This window comes from Podarcis cretensis, assembly GCF_951804945.1.
Source record: "Podarcis cretensis genome assembly, chromosome: 10".
In the NCBI taxonomy this organism is placed as follows: domain Eukaryota; kingdom Metazoa; phylum Chordata; class Lepidosauria; order Squamata; family Lacertidae; genus Podarcis; species Podarcis cretensis.
The window spans coordinates 1,110,599-1,127,293 of NC_137179.1; the positions used below are offsets into that span (position 1 = coordinate 1,110,599).

The following is a 16,695-nucleotide window of genomic DNA, read 5'->3' on the forward strand; positions in this document are numbered from 1 at the left end:
CAGTGTTCTCGAAGCTAACAGCATGAGGGAGGCAGTGGAAGACAGGAGTGCCTGGCGTGCTCTGGTCCAGGGGGTCACGAAGAGGCGGACACCACTAAACGACTAAACAACAACAATTACCGCTTTCTGAGAGAGTCCGTACCCCTGTCAAACAGCTCTTGCTCTCAAATATAAATGCTGTGGAGGGGGCTGCTTCCTGCTCACAGAAAGACCCCCCCTGTCACTGTGCACAGGTACTTTATTGTTGGACTAGTTGACCTCCATGGTCCCTTCCAACTCTACAGTTCCAGATTCCATAGCAACTGAGACGTTTCCAGTCTCAGTTTCCCAGAGTAGTGCACATATTGTGCACGTGGGGATGGGGCTAGCCACCTGCGGGGGCACGGCACGGTGAGCGTCCCGGGGGGTGGCGTGGCAATGTCACCCCACTCAGGGATGATACCCTGGGTGGGCCGCACCACTGCATCCCCCTTCCTCTGTCAGTCTCTCTAGCGGGTGGAATCTGCTCCCACTCATAGAAGATTGGGATACATTGGGATTGCGGGAGACGGAGGGTCAGCAAGGAGGTGTGGGGTCCGGGGTTCTGGCTGCTGCTGTCACCACAACCCTGTAGGCAGGGGTGGAGGAAGGGTGTGTGGTGGGGGCGGGCTGCCCCGGGTGTCACCACTGAGGGGGGTGACAAAATGCCAGGCGGCACTCACCATGGGCCTGCAGCGCACCTGTGCCAAGCATCTCTCCTGGGAGGGACGCGGTGGCTTGGGCACCCGCAGGCTCCGTGATGCCCCAAACGGTCTGCCCACCGCCCCCCCTCAGCTGTAGGGCGACTGAGTGGGAGGAGGCAGGCAGACTCCTCAGAGGCCCCTCGGATCGTCCTGCCTGGCTCGCTCCACCCCAGGTGCTCAATCGGCTTGCTCCACCACTGCCTATAGGTCTGTTTGTTGCCACTGTGGCTATCTTGGCTGCTCCTGGGAGCTGGCAGCAGCTGGAAGGTGGGGTGCAAATATTTGAAACAAGCAGGGTGGGTGTGCAATGCAAAAGAGAGGCTGCTGGAGCACCCACCAGTAAGAGAAGCCCAGGCCACAGAATCCAGATGGGTGGGGTATAAATAATAAATTATTATTAAATTATTATTATCCTAGAACCACCAGAAGGGATGTGGGTGGTGCTGTGGGTTAAACCACAGAGCCTAGGACTTGCTGATCGGAAGGCTGGCGGTTCGAATCCCCGCGACGGGGTGAGCTCCCGTTGCTCGGTCCCTGATCCTGCCAACCTAGCAGTTTGAAAGCACATCAAAGTGCAAGTAGATAAATAGGTACCACTGCAGCAGGAAGGTAAATGGCGTTTCCGTGCGCTGCTCTGGTTCACCAGAAGCGGCTTAGTCATGCTGGTCACATGACCTGGAAGCTGTACGCCGGCTCCCTCGGCCAATAAAGCGAGATGAGCGCCGCAACCCCAGAGTCGGTCACGACTGGACCTAATGGTCAGGGGTCCCTTTACCTTTATGAACCACCAGAAGCCTTTTTACTAGGTATAATAGGTGAAGAATTACCAAGAGATGACAAAAGACTTTTTATGTATGCTGCGACGGCAGCGAGAATGCTACTAGCCCAGAGATGGAAGGAAGGAGAAGTACCAGCCAAAGAAGAATGGGAGATGAAACTGATGGAGTATGCGGAGATGGCGAAACTGATGGGGAAGATCTGAAACCAGGAAGATCAAGTATTTACTAAAGACGGGAGTAAATTTGTAATTTATTTAAAAGACCACTGTAAACAGCTAAAATCTTTGGCAGGGATGTAATGACATGCAATGTGGAATTATTTTTGATAATTATGGTTATTTAACAGATGGAGAAGGGTAAAAGATGCAGGAAATTTATTCTTAAACATGGAATCTATGGAGCGAGGGAAGGAGGTATGAAGGTTCAAAAGAACCTTGTATTTCAATGTTTGAAATGGTTGTGTTAAATATGGACAAAATTATTTAAAAACCAATAAAAAATTATCAAAAAAAGAAGAAGAAAGGATTGGAAGCAACCTCAACGATCATCTAGATCAGCCCCCAGCAATGCAGGAATTTCCAATAAAGCATCCCTAACAGTGTCTGTAACAGATGACTATCCAACCTCCGCTTAAAAACTTGCAATGGAAGGAGAGTCTGCCACCTTCCAAGTGCCACTGTATTCTGCTCTGGTCAGAGCTCACCTGGAGTACTGTGTCCAGTTCTGGGCACCACAGTTCAAGAAGGACACGGACAAACTGGAATGTGTCCAGAGGAGGGCAACCCAAATGGTCAAAGGCCTGGAAACGATGCCTTATGAGGAACGGCTAAGGGAGCTGGGCATGTTTAGCCTGGAGAAGAGGAGGTTAAGGGGTGATATGATAGCCATGTTCAAATATATAAAAGGATGTCACATAGAGGAGGGAGAAAGGTTGTTTTCTGCTGCTCCAGAGAAGCGGACACGGAGCAATGGTTCCAAACTACAAGAAAGAAGATTCCACCTAAACATTAGGAAGAACTTCCTGACAGTAAGAGCTGTTTGACAGTGGAATTTGCTGCCAAGGAGTGTGGTGGAGTCTCCTTCTTTGGAGGTCTTTAAGCAGAGGCTTGACAACCATATGTCAGGAGTGCTCTGATGGTGTTTCCTGCTTGGCAGGGGGTTGGACTCGATGGCCCTTGTGGTCTCGTCCAACTCTATGATTCTATGATTCTATGACCCGCTCTGCTGTCAAGTGGCTCCTTCTGCCTAGTCTTCAGTCGAATCTCCTTTCTTGTCACTTGAAGCCCTGGGTTCAAGTCCTTCCCCTCCAGAGGAGGAGAGAACAAGGCTGGCTCCATTTCCCACCTTGACAGAGACTGGAGATCCTGGGAGGCAGATGCCATGTCACTTCTGGTTCTCTTCTCCAGGCTGAATGGACCCCACTCCCTCAACCATTCCTCATCAGGCGAGGTTTCCAGATCCTCCATCGCCTTGGGCTCCCTCCCTTGAAAGGGGGCAGAAACCCCGACCCCCACCTTTGCTTTCTTCACCCAGCCTCTCTGCCAGAGGGAAGAAGCTGAGAGCTGAGGGCGGCCCCCTTCGTTCTGACAGCAAGAGCTTTTTGACTGACTCCCCCAGAAGGTGGGGGGCTCTCTTTCCTTGGAGGTTTTTAAGCAGAGGTTGGGTGGCTGTCTGTTACTGACGCTTTAGCTGAGATTTCTGCATCGCAAGGGGTTGGATTAGATGACACCCCCCCCCCCATGATCAGAAGAGCATTATTTATTTACTGCCTATTCTACTATTTCCCTGCAAGGAGCTCAAGACAGCTCCATGGTTCTCCACCCCTATTTTAATCCCCACAACCACCCTGCAGGGTAGGTTAGGCTGAGTGTGAACGGCTCACCCCCTGTGAGTGGGGATTCGAACCCAGGTCTCTCCCAGGTCCTAGTCCGACACTCTTTCCCTACCTTTCTTATTGAACCTCCGGGTCCAGGCGCAGTCTATCTGCCATGACTGCCCCAACAGTGATGAGAGCTGGACTGGCCCCTCAGGAGAGCTTTCATAGAATCATAAAACTGTAGAGTTGAAAGGGACCACGTGGGTCATTTAATCCGACCCCCTGCAATGCCCAACGTGGTTTGAACCCATGACCCAGAAATGAAGAGCCTCATGCTATACCAACTGATGGCTTTGCTTGGACCTTCCCCACCTGCCTTCCACTTCCCGTTGCTCAGCCTCACGGACCCCCCCCCCCCCTCCCCACAGAGCCCCACAGAGCGCTCCGCCCTTTATCCTCGAAATCGCTCGCCTCCCCCGTTGACACATCGCAGCACCAGGAAACATATGGCGCAGGGATGTCTGCCATGGCACCCGGGACTCGACGCGTTTGGAAGCCTTTCGGTCCTAATTAAATTGCAGATTTCCCCTCCTGCGTCTCCTCGACAACACAGCACCAGCGCCAAGCCTGCGGGGCGGGCCCGGGAAGCAGAGGCGGCTGGGCAGGAAGCTCCAGGAAGTGTTGGGCAGGTGTGGGGGGAGCAAATCTGGATGAGGAAGCTGGAGGTGGGGGGGGATGAAGGCTGGTGGGGGCAGCCACGGAACTGGAACCTAGAGATGTAGCCGTTTCGTGCCTCTCCATTCCTCCTGGCGTCCCGTGTTCCAGGGCACATTTGGCCCTGCTGAGAACCTCAGAAGGATCTCCTGGATTGAGCCAAAGGGGGCTGTTCTCACAGGTTCCTGTGAGAAACCAGGATTCGAACACAAGACGCGTCTCCCTTCCTCTGGTTTCCAGCAACTGGCCTTCAGAAGCTGCCTCCTCTATGGACAAAGAGAAAGGAAAGGGATTCTCTCCCAGGCCAGAGAGGAAGGAATGTTTGACTTGCCTGAGTTATCTTGTGGAGGGTGCAGCTTGGCTCACTCTCTCGAGACGTCTCTCTCTCTCTCTCTCTCTCCATCCTTTGCCTTCTGTACACATTATGCACACACAGCAGTTGCTCTTTGGACTGAGTCAGAGGCTACAGGAGGGAGATGGGCTGTTCTCCAGTTATAAGAAGCGGGTTGCCTCTGGGTCAGGCCCATAAGCCTTCGGCAGAGCAGGCATGGAAGAGCAAGTCTACAGTCCCTTGTAGCCAGACGATGCCGTGAAACGGGGCACTGTGGGAGTAGGGCCATGGCTAGGCAACCTAAGGCCCGGGGGCCAGATCCAGCCTAATCACCTTCTCAATCCAGCCCACAGACGGTACAGGAATCAGCATGTTTTTACATGAGTAGAATGTGTCCTTTTATTTAAATGCATCTCTGGGTTATGTGTGGGGCATAGGAATTCGTTCTTTTTTCTTTCTTTCAAAATATAGTCCGCCCCCCCCCACAAGATCTGAGAGACGGTGGACCGGCCCCCTGCTGAAAAAGTTTGCTGACCCCTGGGCGGTAGGCCATTATCCGGGGCTGGAGAAATGGCATGCAGGATGCCCAGGCCTGGTCTCCCACCTGAAGCAAAAGCAAAGGCATGGAATGGTACAGTTGGAAGGGACCCCCAAGGGTCATCCAGTCCAACCCGCTGTAAGGCAGGCCTCTCAGCTCTAGAATCCACAACAGGCAGCCACCCAACCTCTGCTTGAAAACCTCCAAGGAAGGAGAGTTCGCAGCCTGCCAAGGGAGACCATTCCACTGCCAACCAGCTCTTAGCAGCAGAAAGTTCTTCCTGATGTTTAGGGACTCTGTTTCAGTTCATTCTGGCTCCTGACTGGGGGAAAGGTGGGATATAAAACAAGTAATTAAATAGCTAAATAACTGCCCAGGTGCCCATTGCCAGGGCCAGCGCTACAAAAGCAGGGATGCTCACCTTGCCTAACCTGCCTGCCTCATTTGCATACATTTGCATGCCCCCAAGTGGCTATTCTTCAAGCTGTTCTTCCTCTCCAAATCATTTTTATTTTTTAAAGATCCCGTTACGCTCAAGTGGGGGCTGCAAACATGTACAGAGAAGCCTTATGCCCAGTCTCCCCCCACCCGGTCGCACCAGGCTTCTCTGCCCTTTGCGTCAGAAGGAAAAGTGAAGCTCTCCACCTCAGGACGCAATTTAATCTTTCATTACCTGAGCCGCGGATGTCATTGATTCAATTTATTTCGAATTATTAACTGAACGGAAAATAGCCCCTCCGCCTGTAAGTGGCCTTGTCTTCCTACGGACGAGAGCGGGTGCAGCGGGAAGCGATAGCAGGTCATGCCTTCACATTAACGGCAGAACCCTCCCCCCCCATTCCCTCCCATCAATACAGATCAGAAGTTCCCCTAGGAGAATGGGATGGGGGGTGGAATGAGTGCTGAGCCTTTGTAATTAGGAGAGGCAAGGAGTGTGGCATGGAAAGAGTTAAGGCCTGGGGTTCCCAAACTTTTTTTGGGGGGGGGGGTCCCTTGTTTCCACAAACCCCATAAAAGGCAACTCTGCAGTTCTGTGATTCTATGAATGGCGGCTTGCACGACTCACCGAGGAAGATAATAACACCATAAAATTCAAAACAGAAGCGATTAATTGCGCATTTATTCAAAACCCAATTAAAACTATGTAGTTTAATTAATTCGACAAAATGGATGGGCTCGATCCACCAATATGAGCTTTTCAAGGTCTGAGAATCACTTACACCTCCAGCCCCTTCCTTGTCACCTAGCAGGTAATTCCACATATATGGCCCTCTGGGGGCGATGCCACCCAGTTTGGGGGTCCCCGGGTTAGGGGCTGAGCTGCATGGGGGGGGGGGAAAGCTGGCCAGAAAGACAGATCATTGACAGGTGATGGGGGACCGTGAGGGTGTTTCAGACCCTCTCTTTCCGCACCGAGCCCCAAACCAGGAGGGGAGGTGGGGCTGCCCCCCAGGAATAGCCATAGAACTGGCTTAGAAAGAGTCCTAGCTTCCCAGCCTTGGCCACTTATTCTCCCCCAATAAGAAGATAAGAAGAGCCTGCAGGATCAGGCCAATGGCCCACCGGATCCAGGATCCTCTCCTCGCAGGCGCCAACCAGATGCCCATGGTGGGAAATCTACAAGCAGGATTCGAGCAGAAGAACAAATCTGCCTCCTTGGGGCTGTTGTAAACAAAAATCTGCCCTTTTCCCCTTCTGGGGTATCCAAGAGCCCTTATAGAGTCCTTACGTAGGTTCCCTATTGGTGGGAGAAAATAACAGAGGCCAACCAGAGAATATTGAGAAGCAAAGCAGCTAGTAAGCCTGATCTTTATTGAACTGTTGCAACAGGGTGCTCCCCTCACACGCAGGAAAGGAGGAGGACCCAGAACAAAGGTGTGCCTGCCCTTATATAGACATTTTAAATTCCCTGCCCTAGAGCTCAAGACCACCCCTCCATACATCATACATACATCACAGAAGGGGTGTAACCCATGACCACCCCCCACAAACATCATACCTACATCACAGAAAAGGTGGTCTACAGCAGAAATCTGAGTGCTTTGTTTACCTCCTGTCTGCCAGGTTACCTTTTTAATGGTCACTTGATTGGATTGCCTGGGGAGCCTGGCCAGTCTTTTGTAATGATAAATACTTAGTTCCTGAGCCAGGTCACAGGCTCACACCCTATTCATATCTTAAATGTGCCCTTGAGACAGGATTTGTGAAGGAAAAGACAACGGGGAAGCTTTTCCATTTTCCTTTGACCTTGCAGAGAAAACATTTGGGAATCAAAAATGGTTTCAGGTCGGTCTTCCTGTGCTGATCTATGTACGTGCTTGGTTGGTACACTTATGAATATTTAACATATATCTAACATTTAACATATATCTAAGACCCTTGAGTTCCAGTTCCAGAAAGACATTTACTTCTGCTTCATTGACTATGCAAAAGCCTTTGACTGTGTCGACCATGGCAAACTATGGCAAGTTCTTAAAGAAATGGGAGTGCCTGATCACCTCATCTGTCTCCTGAGAAATCTCTATGTGGGACAAGAAGCTACAGTTAGAACTGGATATGGAACAACTGATTGGTTCAAAATTGGGAAAGGAGTACGACAAGGCTGTATATTGTCTCCCTGCTTATTTAACTTATATGCAGAATTCATCATGCGAAAGGCTGGGCTGGATGAATCCCTAGCCGGAATTAAGATTGCCGGAAGAAATATCAACAACCTCAGATATGCAGATGACACAACCTTGATGGCAGAAAGTGTGGAGGAATTAAAGAACCTTTTATTGAGGGTGAAAGAGGAGAGTGCAAAATATGGTCTGAAGCTCAACATCAAAAAAACGAAGATCATGGCTACTGGTCCCATCACCTCCTGGCAAATAGAAGGGGAAGAAATGGAGGCAGTGAGAGATTTTACTTTCTTGGGCTCCATGATCACTGCAGATGGTGACAGCAGCCACGAAATTAAAAGACGCCTGCTTCTTGGGAGAAGGGCAATGACAGGCCTAGACAGCATCTTGAGAAGTAGAGACATCACCTTGCCAACAAAGGTCCGTATAGTTAAAGCTATGGTTTTCCCAGTAGTGATGTATGGAAGTGAGAGCTGGACCATAAAGAAGGCTGATCGCCGAAGAATTGATGCTTTTGAATTATGGTGCTGGAGGAGACTCTTGAGAGTCCCATGGACTGCAAGAAGATCAAACCTCTCCATTTTGAAGGAAATCAGCCCTGAGTGCTCACTGGAAGGACAGATTGTGAAGCTGAGGCTCCAGTACTTTGGCCACCTCATGAGAAGAGAAGACTCCCTGGAGAAGACCCTGATGTTGGGAAAGATGGAGGGCACAAGGAGAAGGGGGCGACAGAGGACGAGATGGTTGGATAGTGTTTTCGAGGTTACCAGCATGAGTCTGACCAAGCTGCGGGGGGCAGTGTAGGACAGGAGTGCCTGGCGTTCTCTGGTCCATGGGGTCACGAAGAGTCGGACACGACTAAACGACTAAACAACAACAACAAGACCCTTGAGAGTCCCATGGACTGCAAGAAGATCCAACCTCTCCATTCTGAAGGAAATCAGCCCTGAGTGCTCACTGGAGGGACAGATCGTGAAGCTGAGGCTCCAATACTTTGGCCACCTCCTGAGAAGAGATGACTCCCTGGAAAAGACCCTGATGTTGGGAAAGATGGAGGGCACAAGGAGAAGGGGAAGACAGAGGACGAGATGGTGGGACAGTGTTCTCGAAGCTACAAACATGAGGGAGGCAGTGGAAGACAGGAGTGCCTGGCGTGCTCTTGTCCAGGGGGTCACCAAGAGTCGGACACGACTAAATGACTAAAGAACAACAACAACAAAGAACCTGCAAGGAAGACCTTTCCCAGCACCTTCCAAGATCACAGAATCATAGAAGGTGGGCTTGGAAGGAGAAGGGGACGACAGAGGATGAGATGCTTGGACAGTGTTCTCGAAGAGACCAGCATGAGCTTGACCAAACTGTGTGAGGCAGTGGAAGACAGGAGTGCCTGGCATGCTCTGATCCAGGGAGTCATGAAGAGGCGGACACCACTAAACAACAACAAAAATAATCCATAGTATAAAGCAAATCCCTGTATGCCTAAATCAGAGCACAGGTCCGTTTTGAAGAACTTTCTTTTCTTCATCCCGAACCTCCCCACATTTCAGCTTCATGGACAAACTTCTCTCCCTGTTGCTGAACTGTGCCCAGGGGAGGGGGGGGGCTCTCCCTGGCAGCATATGGGAGTGTTCCAGGCGGCTGAGATGTTCAGGGACCTTGGCAGCCGGAGCCAGCTGTTTGTTCTCCGATTCGCCTCCGTGCCCCTGGATGCGTGTGTGTGTGTGTGCACGCGTCAGCAAAAGGGGAGGGGGCGCCAGCAGGCATCCACCGGCTAGGCTGCCCCACCCTCTTGGCCTCAGAGAACAGCACGGCTGATAGGGCCTCCCTGGTTCGAGGTGCTCTGGCCCCCTCCTTCTGGGCGACTGCTGCTCTCGCCCAGCCGAGGAAAACACTCCCTCACGAGAAGTGTAGCACCCTGCTTGTGGTTAACGCTTAGTTGGAATGAAATATTCAACGCAGCAATAGAGAAATTAAAATAATAATTTATTTGTCAGACAAATAAATGAGAGGCACAGTGGTATATGGTTACCAAGCTCTGGCCTGGCCTCCTGCCATTCTGGCCAGCACTTATATTTCTTTAATCCAGCCCCCTTGCTCCTCCTGTGGCTGCCTCTGTCCAATCAGCCTGGTTAAAATTCCTATTGGCTGTTTGCTAGAACCAATCACAAAAGATACACCCATTTCCTTCTGTCCTTTTATGGGAAACAAAAAGCTATATATTCTTCTATCTATAAATGACAAATAAGTAGTAATATATCTTACATGTGTCTCAACAAGGAACCTTAATTACCAGCTCACCTCGCCCTATTGCCCTCCAAAACAGATGGTTAATCTTAAATTTTTATCTTAAACAGATGTCAAGGATCATCATTGAAAGATCTTCCTTTGGAGGTCTCTAAACAAAAGCTTGAGAAATGCTCTAATGATGTTTCCTGCTTGGCAAGGGGGGCTGGGCTGGTGGCTGATGGCCCCTGTGATCTCTTCCAACTATATGAAATAAGAATCTAGCATAAGGATTTAACATTTCTTAGTTTCTAATTCCTTTGCATAATTACATTTAAGCCAATATATTTAATACATAACATAAATAACCTTTTAAAAGGAAAAGAAATCTTAAAAGGATCTCAGTTTAAGAAAGAAACAACTTTAGAAAAAGACTTCCCAAAATACTCTCTTCCTTTCTGCCAGCTAGATGCTTTTCCATTGCTCTTGACCTTTGAACCTTAGGAAAATATGGCTCAAGTTTAATGGGAGGTACATGGTTTTATTTTACTATTTACCCACTCTTAATTATGTTTATCTCTGCTTTTTTTATCTTCTGTAATATGTAGGGTCAGTGTAACCTTGGCTGTCAGCCTGTAATTCCCTTTGACTTTGAGAATTGTTTTCTGCTATAAATCAGGGGGGCCCCTTGTCTAGGAGGAAAAACATTGCCAAGGTTCTTAGGCAGCTGCTCTTCTGCCTGGCATGAACATTTGAAAATCTTTAAGCTCATTTTAAGATACAGGCCCTGATCAAAATATAAGCTTGATAAAAATGCAGGCTTATGATTAGATGCCTCAGAAGGACCTGGGTTTCTGCACACCCACCATAAATCAGCTGGCCTGACCTGCTAAGGCTTGCCTGTGTCTGGGCTGGCAAGGGACATTAAACAGGCTGCCAGGTCATCGCAAAATCCCTGCGCTTTTGAGAGCTGCCATTGCTCATTTTCCCAAAAGGCCTGAATTAAGGGTTCTTCAAGGGTCCTGACCCTCCAGCAGCAAAACTGTGAGCATGTGTCCTGCTCACTCTGTACAGCCCCCCACCCCCAACTTGGGCCAACATTTGCTGCTGTTATGAGAATTATAAAGTCTAAGATATAAAATAAATGTACCAGGCAAACACATACATATATACCGGTAAACCACATGTCTGAAACAGTATAGGAAAACAGTCCTAAAGCTATTTTGACTCTTTCAGTGACCTCAGATATTCCTCTGCAGTTTGGATGGAAATGGGAAAAGCCTCCCCATTGTCTCTGTGTTCTCAAATCCTGCCTTTAAGGGCACATTTGGGTATGAATAGGGTGAGCCTGTGACCTGGACTCAGGAATTGTTTATAATGGCCAGGCTGTCCAGGTATACCCATTAACAGGTTTCCTGCCAGACAGGATTTCTGCTGTAGACCACCCCCTCTGTGATGAATGGATGATGTATTGGGGGGTGGTCTTGGGCTACAGTTTCCTGCTTGGCAGGGGGTTGGACTCGATGGCCCTTGTGGTCTCTTCCAACTCTATGATTCTATTCTACAGGGTGGGCAATTGCAAAAGTCTATATAAGGGCTATATAAGACCTTGTGGCGGGCCGGACTATATTTTGGAAAAAAAAATGAACAAATTCCTATGCCCCACAAATAACCCAGAGATGCATTTTAAACAAAAGGATATTCTACTCATGTAAAAACACCAGGCAGGCTCCACAAATAACCCAGAGGTGCATGTTAAATAAAAGGACACATTCTACTCATGTAAAACACACCGATTCCTGATTGAGAAGGCTATTGGGCCGGATCCGGACCCTGGGCCTTAGTTTGCCTTACCCATGGGCTAAGCAGACATGCAGACCCCTTCACCCTCCCCTCCCGACTGCAGCCTCCCCAGGCTGCTTTTCATTAAGGCAAAACAGAAAAAAAGCTCCTGTCATTACATGGATTTGCGCAAGCCGCTTCCAGTTTGCCCCCCGGGTCATCTTGTCTGGAGCTGAAACAGATTTCAGAGAAATATAAACCCCTGGAAAACGCTCTTTCTCGAGTACATTTACTTGCGGTGATTTGCTTTTATTTCTTCCTGATTCCATTTTTAAAAGTACATTCCCAATTATGGATGCTGGCAGGTCTCTGTGCTGCTGTGAATGCGGGGGGGGGGGGGGGGGAGAGAGAGACAGGGTGGAGTTTGTCAAGGTGATCCTTAACGTTTTTTTCACCTGGGAGCTTTCTAAAGAGCCCTTTCTAAATTAAACTTCAGAAGAACAGCATTTGGAAAAAAACTTGACATTTCGGATGCGGATTTCAACATGTTGCAAACGTAAAAAGGCAATTTGCTTTTCTCATTTGAGCGAGCCCCTCCCCAGCTGAATGCGGGGGGGGGGCCTCACCTCCCTCCTGCTGGGCTTTTGCCAAAGCAAGTGTGGCCGCTCAGGAGAACAACAGACAGGAGGCATTCCTGGTGCCACAGGACAAGTTCTCCGGGTCCTCTGGTGGGATTCAGCCACATGCCAGCAAATTCAGGTTGCACTGGGAGGTTTCAAGCCCTAAACCTGCTTGCCACATCACCTGGCCTCCCCATGAGGAAATCCTGGGGAAGCCTCATTCAATAGCCGTGTCCTCAGATCTCCCTGGAAACAAAGCAGGTGTCAGGGACTGGCTGGGCAAAGAGGAGCCGTGGGCAGAGGAACCCCCAAGGGAACCCCCAGAGGAGGAAGGCTCAGAGGGTGCAGGGAGAAGATGGTGGCAGGAGGGGCTGGATGCTGAAGGGGCAACAGGGCTTTGGGGGAGCAGAGAGCAGGTCAGACTCCGAGGCTCAAGCAGAGGAAGGGGGTCAAGAGGAAGCTGAAGAATCCAGGGAGTCTCCCTCTGTGGTGTTACTGGAATTTATGTAAAGGTGTGGGGCGATTGCCCCTCTAGCAGACATCATACGGTAAAAAGGTAAAGGTAAAGGACCCTTGGACAGTTAAGTCCAGTCAAAGGCGACTATGGGATTGTGGCGCTCATCTCGCTTTCAGGACTAGGGAGCTGGTGTTTGTCCACGGACAGCTTTCCGGGTCATGTGGCCAGCAGGACTAAACCGCTTCTGGCACAATGGAAAACCGTGATGGAAGCCAGAGCACACGGACATGCCGTTTACCTTCCCGTTGCAGTGGTACCTATTTATCTACTTGCGCTGGTGTGCTTTTGAACTGCTAGGTTGGCAAGAGCTGGGACAGAGCAATGGGAGCTCACTCCATTGCAGAGATTCACACCGCTGACCTTCTAATCAGCAAGCCCAAGAGGCTCAGTGGTTTAGACCACAGTGTCACCCACACCATACACCTCCACCCTGCCCCTGACTACCAAAATCAACACAATCACTCCTGCAAATGTCCCCACAAAACACTTCATCACAGTTTTTCCTATCTTTATTCTGCTGCAGAATACAGTGGTGCCTCGCAAGTCAAAATTAATTCGTTCCGCGAGTTTTTTCGTCTAGTGAATTTTTCGTCTTGCGAAGCACAGATTCCCATAGGAATGCATTGAAAATCAATTAATGCGTTCCTATGGTCAAAAAAAGTCCAAACAAAGCCAAATTTGGTACAAAAAGAGTTTATTAAGTGCTCTTTAAAGTCACATATACTGTAAAGAGCATTTCAAAAATTGAAGGAACAATAAATTAAGTTTCTAAACATGACAGAAAAACATTTAAAAATCAACAAAGTGTACAGTACATTTTCTAAGACTCTGGGGGACCACTCGAAGAAGGTTCCTCTTCCACTCTTTGCTTCTTGCTGAAGAACCTGTCCATGGTCTGCTGCTTCATCTGCCTTTTCAGCACCTCCCTGAAAGACGACATGACCCTCGTATCAAAAGTGTTCGCAAGGTCATGTGCCAGGTCCTTGTCAGGGTGGTGCCGCTGTGCAAAAGCCTGCACATCTTTCCACTTCTGGCAAATGTCCCTCAGTTCTTTGGAGGACAGCCATTCCTCAGTTGCTTCCTCCTCTTCCAGCGAGGCCCACTCCTGCGCAGCCTCTGCCTGCAGTTCGACCAGCTCCTGGGTGGTCAGCTCGTGGTCGTGCTCCTCCACCAGCTCGCTGACGTCCTCCTCTGTGACCTCCAGGCCCATGGTCCTCCCCAAGGAAACAATGTCCTGCACCACTGTTGACTCTGGTGCATCAGAGTCACTTGGTGCCACACAGTCTGGCCAAAGGCTGTGCCAAGCGCAATTCAAATTTCTCTGGCTGATCCCGTTCCAGGCCGTGGTGATCATCTTCAAGCAGGTGACGATGTCGAAGTGGTCCTTCCAGAATTCCCGCAGGGTGATGGTGGTGCAATCAGTCACCTCGAAGCATCGCCTGAAAAGCTCCTTGGTGTAGAGTTTTTTTGAAATTGGTGATTAGCTGCTGATCCATCGGCTGGAGCAGTGGCGTGGTGTTAGGCGGCAGGAACATGATGTTGATGAAGCTGAACTCCTCCAACAAGTCCTCCTCAAGGCCTTTAGGATGAGCAGGAGCATTGTCCATCAGAAGCAAAGCCTTCAGCGGCAGGTCGTTGTCCAGCAGGTACTGTTTGACAGCAGGGCCAAAAGCAAGATTGACCCAGTCCACAAACAGCACACGTGTGACCCAAGCCTTACTGTTGGATCGCCACATGACACTCAGCTGCTCCTTGTCGATCTTGTGTCTCTTGAAGGCCCGTGGGTTCTCCGAGTGGTACACCAGCAGGGGCTTGATCTTCAGGTCGCTGCTTGCATTGGCACAGAAGAGCAGGGTCAGACGGTCCTTCATGGGCTTGTGGCCAGGCAACTTGGCCTCCTCCTGAGTGATGAAAGTCCTTTTGGGCATCCTCTTCCAAAACAGCCCGGTCTCGTCGCAGTTGAAGACCTGCTGTGGAACGTAGCCCTCCGTCTTCACAACCTCCAAGAACTCCGCTGCAAAGTCTTCAGCTGCAGGAACATCAGAACTGGTAGCCTCTCCACGCCTGACCACGCTGTGGATTCCAGATCTCGTCTTGAACCGGTCAAACCAGCCTCTGCTTGCCTTGAAGACTTCTGGCTCGCCTGAGGTTCCTGGCTGTTGCCAGACGAGGTCTGCGTGCAAGGCTTTGGCCTTCTCACAAATGACGGCCTCAGTCACTGTGTCCCCTGCACGCTGCTTCTCTTCTAACCAGATGAGCAGCAACTCATGATAGCCATGTTCAAATATATAAAAGGATGTCACATAGAGTAGGGAGAAAGGTTGTTTTCTGCTGCTCCAGAGAAGCGGACACGGAGCAATGGTTCCAAACTACAAGAAAGAAGATTCCACCTAAACATTAGGAAGAACTTCCTGACAGTAAGAGCTGTTCGACAGTGGAATTTGCTGCCAAGGAGTGTGGTGGAGTCTCCTTCTTTGGAGGTCTTTAAGCAGAGGCTTGACAACCATATGTCAGGAGTGCTCTGATGGTGTTTCCTGCTTGGCAGGGGGTTGGACTCGATGGCCCTTGTGGGTCTCTTCCAACTCTATGATTCTATGATTCTATGATTCTATGAACTTCTCCACCTCCTCCAGAACAGCTGGGTGGTTCTTCACGATCCTGGTGACTCCCTTGACTGCATCAGTCGCAAGGATCTTCTCCCTCATCTTCAGGATGGTCCCGATGGTCGATGGATTCCTCCCATACTCCCTGGCGAGGTCTGTCACACGCATTCCACCGTCGTGCTTCCGGATGATCTCCTTCTTCATTTCCAGCGTAACCTTCTCCTTCTTCCTCTCGCCGGCCTCTGCAGCAGCAGTCTTCTTGGGCCCCATGGCAGCACAGCTCCTACCTTCGCAAACCCCCCCCCCCCCAAAAATAATAATCAGTGCTTCACATCCAAAAAATTCAAAAGCACCAAACCTCCTAGAAAACACACAGGCTTCCAGATTCTTGCAAACCCCTCCCCAACTATTCCCCCAGCCACCCACCACACAGAAATTCAAACCCAGAAATCTTTTTTTTTAACAAGAGCAGAGTGGCCCAATGGTCACAAAAAATCATAAAAATGCAGAAAAAACACACACAAGCTTCCAGATTCTTGCAAACCCCTCCCCAACACCAAGTCCTTGAATTCCAAACACCCCAACCCCAAATCCAAACCCCCCCAAAAAAGTTTTAAAAGTTTAACTTACCAAATGGCTGCAAAAGAAGTTTTGGAAAAGCTTCAAAAACCACCAAGTCTTCAAAAACCTCAAAAAAGGCTACCACACCGCATGCTATGAGCTGCTCCTCGAAGTCAAGTCGCAACTGCACCTCTTCCAGCAATGCACCCTGGGTATTAACGGTTTTAAGAAAAAGGAAACAAACTTGCAAGACGTTTTCTTCTTGCGAAGCAAGCCCATAGGGAAACTCGTCTTGCGAAGCATCTCAAAAAACGAAAAACTCTTTCGTCTTGCGAGTTTTTCGTCTTACGAGGCATTCGTCTTGCGGGCTTCTTCCTGCTTCTCCCGTGTGGTGGGTGGGTGTCCTGTTGCAATAGTTTTTAATAAAGAAAGGGGATTGCTGCCCCTTTCGCAGCATTGTTTTATTATCATATTCCGACTAGGTTGCAGCATTTGCGAAACAGCGCTGGTCGCATGATTGAGGTGAAACTATAGGCTTAGGACAATCACCAAGATCTAAAAGCAGAGAACTCAAAACAGAGAAATAGACTGCAGCTGTTGATGAGCACATCAGGAAGCTCCTGCAGAGAGCAGGTGGGAATATAGATTGATATCCCCACTTGCCCCCCAATTTAAGACACTCGCACCTGGGGTAAACTGCCCTCTCTCTATATCAAGACAACTTTTACCATGGTTTTCACTAGAAGAACATATAAGGAGTTGGGTATACTGCCTGACTCGGCAATTAGCCCCCCGGGCCCTGGTAAAAGACGAAGACAAAGCAAAATCACAAATTACTTTCCTAAGATGGAGGAGGGCAAGAGTCCAC

At 49.6% G+C, this 16,695-nt stretch overlaps 1 long non-coding RNA gene across 1 annotated transcript; it reads right to left on the reverse strand.

Moving 5' to 3' along the window:
- Window positions 1-13,340: 13,340 nt before the first annotated feature.
- LOC307224720 lies at window positions 13,341-14,776 on the reverse strand. Its single transcript, XR_013842719.1, has 2 exons — window positions 14,733-14,776; window positions 13,341-13,783 (listed from the first exon to the last, which is right to left on the reverse strand). It is a non-coding gene; the product is annotated as an uncharacterized lncRNA (long non-coding RNA).
- Between the last annotated feature and the right edge of the window lie 1,919 nt (window positions 14,777-16,695).